This window comes from Dunckerocampus dactyliophorus, chromosome 15, assembly GCF_027744805.1.
Source record: "Dunckerocampus dactyliophorus isolate RoL2022-P2 chromosome 15, RoL_Ddac_1.1, whole genome shotgun sequence".
Lineage (NCBI taxonomy): Eukaryota > Metazoa > Chordata > Actinopteri > Syngnathiformes > Syngnathidae > Dunckerocampus > Dunckerocampus dactyliophorus.
The window spans coordinates 1-10,203 of record NC_072833.1 but is presented as its reverse complement, the minus strand read 5'-3'; the positions used below and the strand labels follow the sequence as shown (position 1 = coordinate 10,203).

At 42.5% G+C, this 10,203-nt stretch overlaps 1 pseudogene; it reads right to left on the bottom strand.

Annotated features, from left to right (window-relative positions):
• Positions 1-116: 116 nt before the first annotated feature.
• Positions 117-1,216, bottom strand: LOC129168563 (5-hydroxytryptamine receptor 3A-like; annotated as a pseudogene).
• Positions 1,217-10,203: the final 8,987 nt, after the last annotated feature.

Genomic DNA, 10,203 nt, shown 5'->3' with positions numbered 1-10,203 from the left:
GAGTCCAAGTGTTTTTTCTGCATTTATTTTGTGTGATGCTACTCACAAAAGACAGTATACAGTGTGATCAGAGATCAGAGACAATAATAGTAACAACACGTGGTAATATATGGCCTTCAGTCGCTGGTCCATTTGGAGAAAAGAAGTGTCAAAAAGAGGCCGACCAAAGTCACGTAGAAGACAAAGAAGATTCTGTTGATACTCCTGGCCAGTCGGGTCCAGTATCCCAACTCCTCTTTCCTGCCGCTCAGTAGCAGTGTCAGCGTTCTTTGCATCTGCTTCAACTCATCGGAGAGCGTTTATTGGCTTCCTGTTCCTGCTGGCTCCCTTCTTAGGTCAGTGGACGTGGCTTTCTGTTGTTTACATTGGCCTATAGGGCATTTAGGATTGTGCCCCATAAATTCTGCCTAGCAACAAGTGGCATATGCATCACGTAAGCAGGAAAAAAATATTTTCTGCATCTCTAAAAGTAAAAACAAAAAAAGGCATGGAAGCTTCTCATACGAGTGGAACTGACCAGTGTGTATGATGGACTTGAAGGAGAGGTTACATCTCTGTATGTCGAAAGGGAACTTGTTAATGTGCATCCGATAGGTGCTGACCAGAACTTGGTCGTTCGGAACCTCCACGTCACCTTTAGCACTGATGGTCAGATAAGGACTCGGGGGGGGGGGGGGGCTTTGTTTTTCTCTGTCCTGTTAGAAGACATTTGCAGAGGAGGTCTTTATTGTGGTGGGAAATGAACGATGCCGCCCGCACTCTTCATGGCTTACATCTCCTCGATGGTGATGTCAGGCTGCCACAGAACCTCAGCAAGAAGAGAGACAGTATCGATCCCACAGAACTCTTTGGGATCCCAGGAGATGTATTCATTGTGCCGGCGGCAGGAGAATGAGCAGCCAGAAAACCAAGAAAAACCTTTTAGAGGACAGCCAAAACCTCACCATGACTATCCAGACGTAAGGGATGAACTTCTGCTCCTTCTCCCAAACACATCAATGTGGACCATCACACACACAAAAAAAATCCCATCAAGGCCGGGCCACATTTACCACATCTAGGATGGCATAGAGGAGCACCTCCAGGGACACGTGAGTGGGCGTCTTGTAGTTTCTCACCGGCCTGGTCATGATGAACAGCTCGTTGCTTCTGGCCAGGTTAAGACGGTCCAAGATGCCCTCGTACCTGTAAGTAGGCTCGGACACAACGCCATCCACTGCAACACAATAACAACAATCACCACCATTCCTCACAGCAGAGGGGGAGCATGCTGGGAGGTGTGTCTAGTGCTACGAACCTCTCCTGTGGTTTATTATCTACAAACTGCAAAATAAATCTATAAAATGTATTGATTTTGTTTCAAAATTGTGTTTTCCTGGCAAATTATAGTGGCTAAATATGTTGCTTCTATCGCAAAAAATCTTTATCACAAATATATCATTCACTGTTTGGTACGCATAGCAGAACCACCTGTTTTACTGTGCACATGACAATAAACTCTTGAATCTTGAATTTTAATATTTACACTTTATTCTCCTAATATTTACGCTTTATTCTCTTAATATTTACACTGTACTCTCTAAATATTTACACTTTATTCTCTAATATTCACACTTTATTCTCTAATATTTACACTTTATTCTCTTAATATTTACACTTTATTCTCTAATATTTACACTTTATTCTCCTAATATTTACGCTTTATTTTCTTAATATTTACACTGTACTCTCTAAATATTTACACTTTATTCTCTAATATTTACACTTTATTCTCCTAATATTTACGCTTTATTTTCTTAATATTTACACTGTACTCTCTTAATATTTACACTTTATTCTCTAATATTTACACTTTACTCTCTTAATATTTACACTTTATTCTCTAATATTTACACTTTATTCTCCTAATATTTACGCTTTATTTTCTTAATATTTACACTGTACTCTCTAAATATTTACACTTTATTCTCTAATATTTACACTTTATTCTCCTAATATTTACGCTTTATTTTCTTAATATTTACACTGTACTCTCTTAATATTGACACTTTATTCTCTAATATTTACACTTTACTCTCTTAATATTTACACTTTATTCTCTAATATTTACACTTTATTCTCCTAATATTTACGCTTTATTTTCTTAATATTTACACTGTACTCTCTAAATATTTACACTTTATTCTCTAATATTTACACTTTATTCTCCTAATATTTACGCTTTATTTTCTTAATATTTACACTGTACTCTCTTAATATTGACACTTTATTCTCTAATATTTACACTTTACTCTCTTAATATTTACACTTTATTCTCTAATATTTACACTTTATTCTCCTAATATTTACGCTTTATTCTCTTAATATTTACACTGTACTCTCTTAATATTTACACTTTATTCTCTAATATTTACACTTTATTCTCTTAATATTTACACTTTATTTTCCTAATATTTACGCTTTATTCTCTTAATATTTACACTTTACTCTCTTAATATTTACACTTTATTCTCCTAATATTTATACTTTATTCTCCTAATATTTACGCTTTATTCTCTTAATATTTACACTTTATTCTCTAATATTTACACTTTATTTTCTTAATATTTACACTTTATTCTCTAATATTTACACTTTATTCTCCTAATATTTACGCTTTATTCTCTTAATATTTACACTGTACTCTCTTAATATTTACACTTTATTCTCTAATATTTACACTTTATTCTTCTAATATTTACGCTTTATTTTCTTAATATTTACACTGTACTCTCTTAATATTTACACTTTATTCTCTAATATTTACACTTTATTCTCTTAATATTTACACTGTACTCTCTTAATATTTACACTTTATTCTCTAATATTTACACTTTATTCTCCTAATATTTACGCTTTATTCTCTTAATATTTACACTGTACTCTCTTAATATTTACACTTTATTCTCTAATATTTACACTTTATTCTCTTAATATTTACACTTTATTTTCCTAATATTTACGCTTTATTCTCTTAATATTTACACTATACTCTCTTAATATTTACACTTTATTCTCCTAATATTTATACTTTATTCTCCTAATATTTACGCTTTATTCTCTTAATATTTACACTGTACTCTCTTAATATTTACACTTTATTCTCTAATATTTACACTTTATTCTCTTAATATTTACACTTTATTTTCCTAATATTTACGCTTTATTCTCTTAATATTTACACTATACTCTCTTAATATTTACACTTTATTCTCCTAATATTTATACTTTATTCTCTTAATATTTACACTTTATTCTCTAATATTTACACTTTATTCTCTTAATATTTACACTTTATTCTCCTAATATTTACACTTTATTCTCCTAATATTTACGCTTTATTCTCTTAATATTTACACTTTATTCTCTAATATATACACTTTATTCTTCTAATATTTACGCTTTATTCTCTTAATATTTACACTGTACTCTCTTAATATTTACACTTTATTCTCTAATATTTACACTTTATTCTCCTAATATTTACACTGTACTCTCTTAATATTTACACTTTATTCTCTAATATTTACACTTTATTTTCTTAATATTTACACTTTATTCTTCTAATATTTACACTTTATTCTCCTAATATTTACGCTTTATTTTCTTAATATTTACACTGTACTCTCTAAATATTTACACTGTACTCTCTTAATATTTACAATTTATTCTCTAATATTTACACTTTATTCTCCTAATATTTACGCTTTATTCTCTTAATATTTTCACTGTACTCTCTTAATATTTACACTTTATTCTCTTAATATTTACACTTTATTCTCCTAATATTTACACTTTATTCTCCTAATATTTACACTTTATTCTCTTAATATTGACACTTTATTCTCCAATATTTACACTTTATTCTCTTAATATTTACACATTATTCTCTTAATATTTACACTTTAGTCGGTTAGGGTTAGGGTTAGGGTTAGGGTTAGGGTTAGGGTTAGGGTTAGGGTTAGGGTTAGGGTTAGGGTTAGGGTTAGGGTTAGGGTTAGGGTTAGGGTTAGGGTTAGGGTTAGGGTTAGGGTTAGGGTTAGGGTTAGGGTTAGGGTTAGGGTTAGGGTTAGGGTTAGGGTTAGGGTTAGGGTTAGGGTTAGGGTTAGGGTTAGGGTTAGGGTTAGGGTTAGGGTTAGGGTTAGGGTTAGGGTTAGGGTTAGGGTTAGGGTTAGGGTTAGGGTTAGGGTTAGGGTTAGGGTTAGGGTTAGGGTTAGGGTTAGGGTTAGGGTTAGGGTTAGGGTTAGGGTTAGGGTTAGGGTTAGGGTTAGGGTTAGGGTTAGGGTTAGGGTTAGGGTTAGGGTTAGGGTTAGGGTTAGGGTTAGGGTTAGGGTTAGGGTTAGGGTTAGGGTTAGGGTTAGGGTTAGGGTTAGGGTTAGGGTTAGGGTTAGGGTTAGGGTTAGGGTTAGGGTTAGGGTTAGGGTTAGGGTTAGGGTTAGGGTTAGGGTTAGGGTTAGGGTTAGGGTTAGGGTTAGGGTTAGGGTTAGGGTTAGGGTTAGGGTTAGGGTTAGGGTTAGGGTTAGGGTTAGGGTTAGGGTTAGGGTTAGGGTTAGGGTTAGGGTTAGGGTTAGGGTTAGGGTTAGGGTTAGGGTTAGGGTTAGGGTTAGGGTTAGGGTTAGGGTTAGGGTTAGGGTTAGGGTTAGGGTTAGGGTTAGGGTTAGGGTTAGGGTTAGGGTTAGGGTTAGGGTTAGGGTTAGGGTTAGGGTTAGGGTTAGGGTTAGGGTTAGGGTTAGGGTTAGGGTTAGGGTTAGGGTTAGGGTTAGGGTTAGGGTTAGGGTTAGGGTTAGGGTTAGGGTTAGGGTTAGGGTTAGGGTTAGGGTTAGGGTTAGGGTTAGGGTTAGGGTTAGGGTTAGGGGTTAGGGTTAGGGTTAGGGTTAGGGTTAGGGTTAGGGTTAGGGTTAGGGTTAGGGTTAGGGTTAGGGTTAGGGTTAGGGTTAGGGTTAGGGTTAGGGTTAGGGTTAGGGTTAGGGTTAGGGTTAGGGTTAGGGTTAGGGTTAGGGTTAGGGTTAGGGTTAGGGTTAGGGTTAGGGTTAGGGTTAGGGTTAGGGTTAGGGTTAGGGTTAGGGTTAGGGTTAGGGTTAGGGTTAGGGTTAGGGTTAGGGTTAGGGTTAGGGTTAGGGTTAGGGTTAGGGTTAGGGTTAGGGTTAGGGTTAGGGTTAGGGTTAGGGTTAGGGTTAGGGTTAGGGTTAGGGTTAGGGTTAGGGTTAGGGTTAGGGTTAGGGTTAGGGTTAGGGTTAGGGTTAGGGTTAGGGTTAGGGTTAGGGTTAGGGTTAGGGTTAGGGTTAGGGTTAGGGTTAGGGTTAGGGTTAGGGTTAGGGTTAGGGTTAGGGTTAGGGTTAGGGTTAGGGTTAGGGTTAGGGTTAGGGTTAGGGTTAGGGTTAGGGTTAGGGTTAGGGTTAGGGTTAGGGTTAGGGTTAGGGTTAGGGTTAGGGTTAGGGTTAGGGTTAGGGTTAGGGTTAGGGTTAGGGTTAGGGTTAGGGTTAGGGTTAGGGTTAGGGTTAGGGTTAGGGTTAGGGTTAGGGTTAGGGTTAGGGTTAGGGTTAGGGTTAGGGTTAGGGTTAGGGTTAGGGTTAGGGTTAGGGTTAGGGTTAGGGTTAGGGTTAGGGTTAGGGTTAGGGTTAGGGTTAGGGTTAGGGTTAGGGTTAGGGTTAGGGTTAGGGTTAGGGTTAGGGTTAGGGTTAGGGTTAGGGTTAGGGTTAGGGTTAGGGTTAGGGTTAGGGTTAGGGTTAGGGTTAGGGTTAGGGTTAGGGTTAGGGTTAGGGTTAGGGTTAGGGTTAGGGTTAGGGTTAGGGTTAGGGTTAGGGTTAGGGTTAGGGTTAGGGTTAGGGTTAGGGTTAGGGTTAGGGTTAGGGTTAGGGTTAGGGTTAGGGTTAGGGTTAGGGTTAGGGTTAGGGTTAGGGTTAGGGTTAGGGTTAGGGTTAGGGTTAGGGTTAGGGTTAGGGTTAGGGTTAGGGTTAGGGTTAGGGTTAGGGTTAGGGTTAGGGTTAGGGTTAGGGTTAGGGTTAGGGTTAGGGTTAGGGTTAGGGTTAGGGTTAGGGTTAGGGTTAGGGTTAGGGTTAGGGTTAGGGTTAGGGTTAGGGTTAGGGTTAGGGTTAGGGTTAGGGTTAGGGTTAGGGTTAGGGTTAGGGTTAGGGTTAGGGTTAGGGTTAGGGTTAGGGTTAGGGTTAGGGTTAGGGTTAGGGTTAGGGTTAGGGTTAGGGTTAGGGTTAGGGTTAGGGTTAGGGTTAGGGTTAGGGTTAGGGTTAGGGTTAGGGTTAGGGTTAGGGTTAGGGTTAGGGTTAGGGTTAGGGTTAGGGTTAGGGTTAGGGTTAGGGTTAGGGTTAGGGTTAGGGTTAGGGTTAGGGTTAGGGTTAGGGTTAGGGTTAGGGTTAGGGTTAGGGTTAGGGTTAGGGTTAGGGTTAGGGTTAGGGTTAGGGTTAGGGTTAGGGTTAGGGTTAGGGTTAGGGTTAGGGTTAGGGTTAGGGTTAGGGTTAGGGTTAGGGTTAGGGTTAGGGTTAGGGTTAGGGTTAGGGTTAGGGTTAGGGTTAGGGTTAGGGTTAGGGTTAGGGTTAGGGTTAGGGTTAGGGTTAGGGTTAGGGTTAGGGTTAGGGTTAGGGTTAGGGTTAGGGTTAGGGTTAGGGTTAGGGTTAGGGTTAGGGTTAGGGTTAGGGTTAGGGTTAGGGTTAGGGTTAGGGTTAGGGTTAGGGTTAGGGTTAGGGTTAGGGTTAGGGTTAGGGTTAGGGTTAGGGTTAGGGTTAGGGTTAGGGTTAGGGTTAGGGTTAGGGTTAGGGTTAGGGTTAGGGTTAGGGTTAGGGTTAGGGTTAGGGTTAGGGTTAGGGTTAGGGTTAGGGTTAGGGTTAGGGTTAGGGTTAGGGTTAGGGTTAGGGTTAGGGTTAGGGTTAGGGTTAGGGTTAGGGTTAGGGTTAGGGTTAGGGTTAGGGTTAGGGTTAGGGTTAGGGTTAGGGTTAGGGTTAGGGTTAGGGTTAGGGTTAGGGTTAGGGTTAGGGTTAGGGTTAGGGTTAGGGTTAGGGTTAGGGTTAGGGTTAGGGTTAGGGTTAGGGTTAGGGTTAGGGTTAGGGTTAGGGTTAGGGTTAGGGTTAGGGTTAGGGTTAGGGTTAGGGTTAGGGTTAGGGTTAGGGTTAGGGTTAGGGTTAGGGTTAGGGTTAGGGTTAGGGTTAGGGTTAGGGTTAGGGTTAGGGTTAGGGTTAGGGTTAGGGTTAGGGTTAGGGTTAGGGTTAGGGTTAGGGTTAGGGTTAGGGTTAGGGTTAGGGTTAGGGTTAGGGTTAGGGTTAGGGTTAGGGTTAGGGTTAGGGTTAGGGTTAGGGTTAGGGTTAGGGTTAGGGTTAGGGTTAGGGTTAGGGTTAGGGTTAGGGTTAGGGTTAGGGTTAGGGTTAGGGTTAGGGTTAGGGTTAGGGTTAGGGTTAGGGTTAGGGTTAGGGTTAGGGTTAGGGTTAGGGTTAGGGTTAGGGTTAGGGTTAGGGTTAGGGTTAGGGTTAGGGTTAGGGTTAGGGTTAGGGTTAGGGTTAGGGTTAGGGTTAGGGTTAGGGTTAGGGTTAGGGTTAGGGTTAGGGTTAGGGTTAGGGTTAGGGTTAGGGTTAGGGTTAGGGTTAGGGTTAGGGTTAGGGTTAGGGTTAGGGTTAGGGTTAGGGTTAGGGTTAGGGTTAGGGTTAGGGTTAGGGTTAGGGTTAGGGTTAGGGTTAGGGTTAGGGTTAGGGTTAGGGTTAGGGTTAGGGTTAGGGTTAGGGTTAGGGTTAGGGTTAGGGTTAGGGTTAGGGTTAGGGTTAGGGTTAGGGTTAGGGTTAGGGTTAGGGTTAGGGTTAGGGTTAGGGTTAGGGTTAGGGTTAGGGTTAGGGTTAGGGTTAGGGTTAGGGTTAGGGTTAGGGTTAGGGTTAGGGTTAGGGTTAGGGTTAGGGTTAGGGTTAGGGTTAGGGTTAGGGTTAGGGTTAGGGTTAGGGTTAGGGTTAGGGTTAGGGTTAGGGTTAGGGTTAGGGTTAGGGTTAGGGTTAGGGTTAGGGTTAGGGTTAGGGTTAGGGTTAGGGTTAGGGTTAGGGTTAGGGTTAGGGTTAGGGTTAGGGTTAGGGTTAGGGTTAGGGTTAGGGTTAGGGTTAGGGTTAGGGTTAGGGTTAGGGTTAGGGTTAGGGTTAGGGTTAGGGTTAGGGTTAGGGTTAGGGTTAGGGTTAGGGTTAGGGTTAGGGTTAGGGTTAGGGTTAGGGTTAGGGTTAGGGTTAGGGTTAGGGTTAGGGTTAGGGTTAGGGTTAGGGTTAGGGTTAGGGTTAGGGTTAGGGTTAGGGTTAGGGTTAGGGTTAGGGTTAGGGTTAGGGTTAGGGTTAGGGTTAGGGTTAGGGTTAGGGTTAGGGTTAGGGTTAGGGTTAGGGTTAGGGTTAGGGTTAGGGTTAGGGTTAGGGTTAGGGTTAGGGTTAGGGTTAGGGTTAGGGTTAGGGTTAGGGTTAGGGTTAGGGTTAGGGTTAGGGTTAGGGTTAGGGTTAGGGTTAGGGTTAGGGTTAGGGTTAGGGTTAGGGTTAGGGTTAGGGTTAGGGTTAGGGTTAGGGTTAGGGTTAGGGTTAGGGTTAGGGTTAGGGTTAGGGTTAGGGTTAGGGTTAGGGTTAGGGTTAGGGTTAGGGTTAGGGTTAGGGTTAGGGTTAGGGTTAGGGTTAGGGTTAGGGTTAGGGTTAGGGTTAGGGTTAGGGTTAGGGTTAGGGTTAGGGTTAGGGTTAGGGTTAGGGTTAGGGTTAGGGTTAGGGTTAGGGTTAGGGTTAGGGTTAGGGTTAGGGTTAGGGTTAGGGTTAGGGTTAGGGTTAGGGTTAGGGTTAGGGTTAGGGTTAGGGTTAGGGTTAGGGTTAGGGTTAGGGTTAGGGTTAGGGTTAGGGTTAGGGTTAGGGTTAGGGTTAGGGTTAGGGTTAGGGTTAGGGTTAGGGTTAGGGTTAGGGTTAGGGTTAGGGTTAGGGTTAGGGTTAGGGTTAGGGTTAGGGTTAGGGTTAGGGTTAGGGTTAGGGTTAGGGTTAGGGTTAGGGTTAGGGTTAGGGTTAGGGTTAGGGTTAGGGTTAGGGTTAGGGTTAGGGTTAGGGTTAGGGTTAGGGTTAGGGTTAGGGTTAGGGTTAGGGTTAGGGTTAGGGTTAGGGTTAGGGTTAGGGTTAGGGTTAGGGTTAGGGTTAGGGTTAGGGTTAGGGTTAGGGTTAGGGTTAGGGTTAGGGTTAGGGTTAGGGTTAGGGTTAGGGTTAGGGTTAGGGTTAGGGTTAGGGTTAGGGTTAGGGTTAGGGTTAGGGTTAGGGTTAGGGTTAGGGTTAGGGTTAGGGTTAGGGTTAGGGTTAGGGTTAGGGTTAGGGTTAGGGTTAGGGTTAGGGTTAGGGTTAGGGTTAGGGTTAGGGTTAGGGTTAGGGTTAGGGTTAGGGTTAGGGTTAGGGTTAGGGTTAGGGTTAGGGTTAGGGTTAGGGTTAGGGTTAGGGTTAGGGTTAGGGTTAGGGTTAGGGTTAGGGTTAGGGTTAGGGTTAGGGTTAGGGTTAGGGTTAGGGTTAGGGTTAGGGTTAGGGTTAGGGTTAGGGTTAGGGTTAGGGTTAGGGTTAGGGTTAGGGTTAGGGTTAGGGTTAGGGTTAGGGTTAGGGTTAGGGTTAGGGTTAGGGTTAGGGTTAGGGTTAGGGTTAGGGTTAGGGTTAGGGTTAGGTTAGGGTTAGGGTTAGGGTTAGGGTTAGGGTTAGGGTTAGGGTTAGGGTTAGGGTTAGGGTTAGGGTTAGGGTTAGGGTTAGGGTTAGGGTTAGGGTTAGGGTTAGGGTTAGGGTTAGGGTTAGGGTTAGGGTTAGGGTTAGGGTTAGGGTTAGGGTTAGGGTTAGGGTTAGGGTTAGGGTTAGGGTTAGGGTTAGGGTTAGGGTTAGGGTTAGGGTTAGGGTTAGGGTTAGGGTTAGGGTTAGGGTTAGGGTTAGGGTTAGGTTAGGGTTAGGGTTAGGGTTAGGGTTAGGGTTAGGGGGTTAGGGTTAGGGTTAGGGTTAGGGTTAGGGTTAGGGTTAGGGTTAGGGTTAGGGTTAGGGTTAGGGTTAGGGTTAGGGTTAGGGTTAGGGTTAGGGTTAGGGTTAGGGTTAGGGTTAGGGTTAGGGTTAGGGTTAGGTTAGGGTTAGGGTTAGGGTTAGGTTAGGGTTAGGGTTAGGGTTAGGGTTAGGGTTAGGGTTAGGGTTAGGGTTAGGTTAGGTTAGGGTT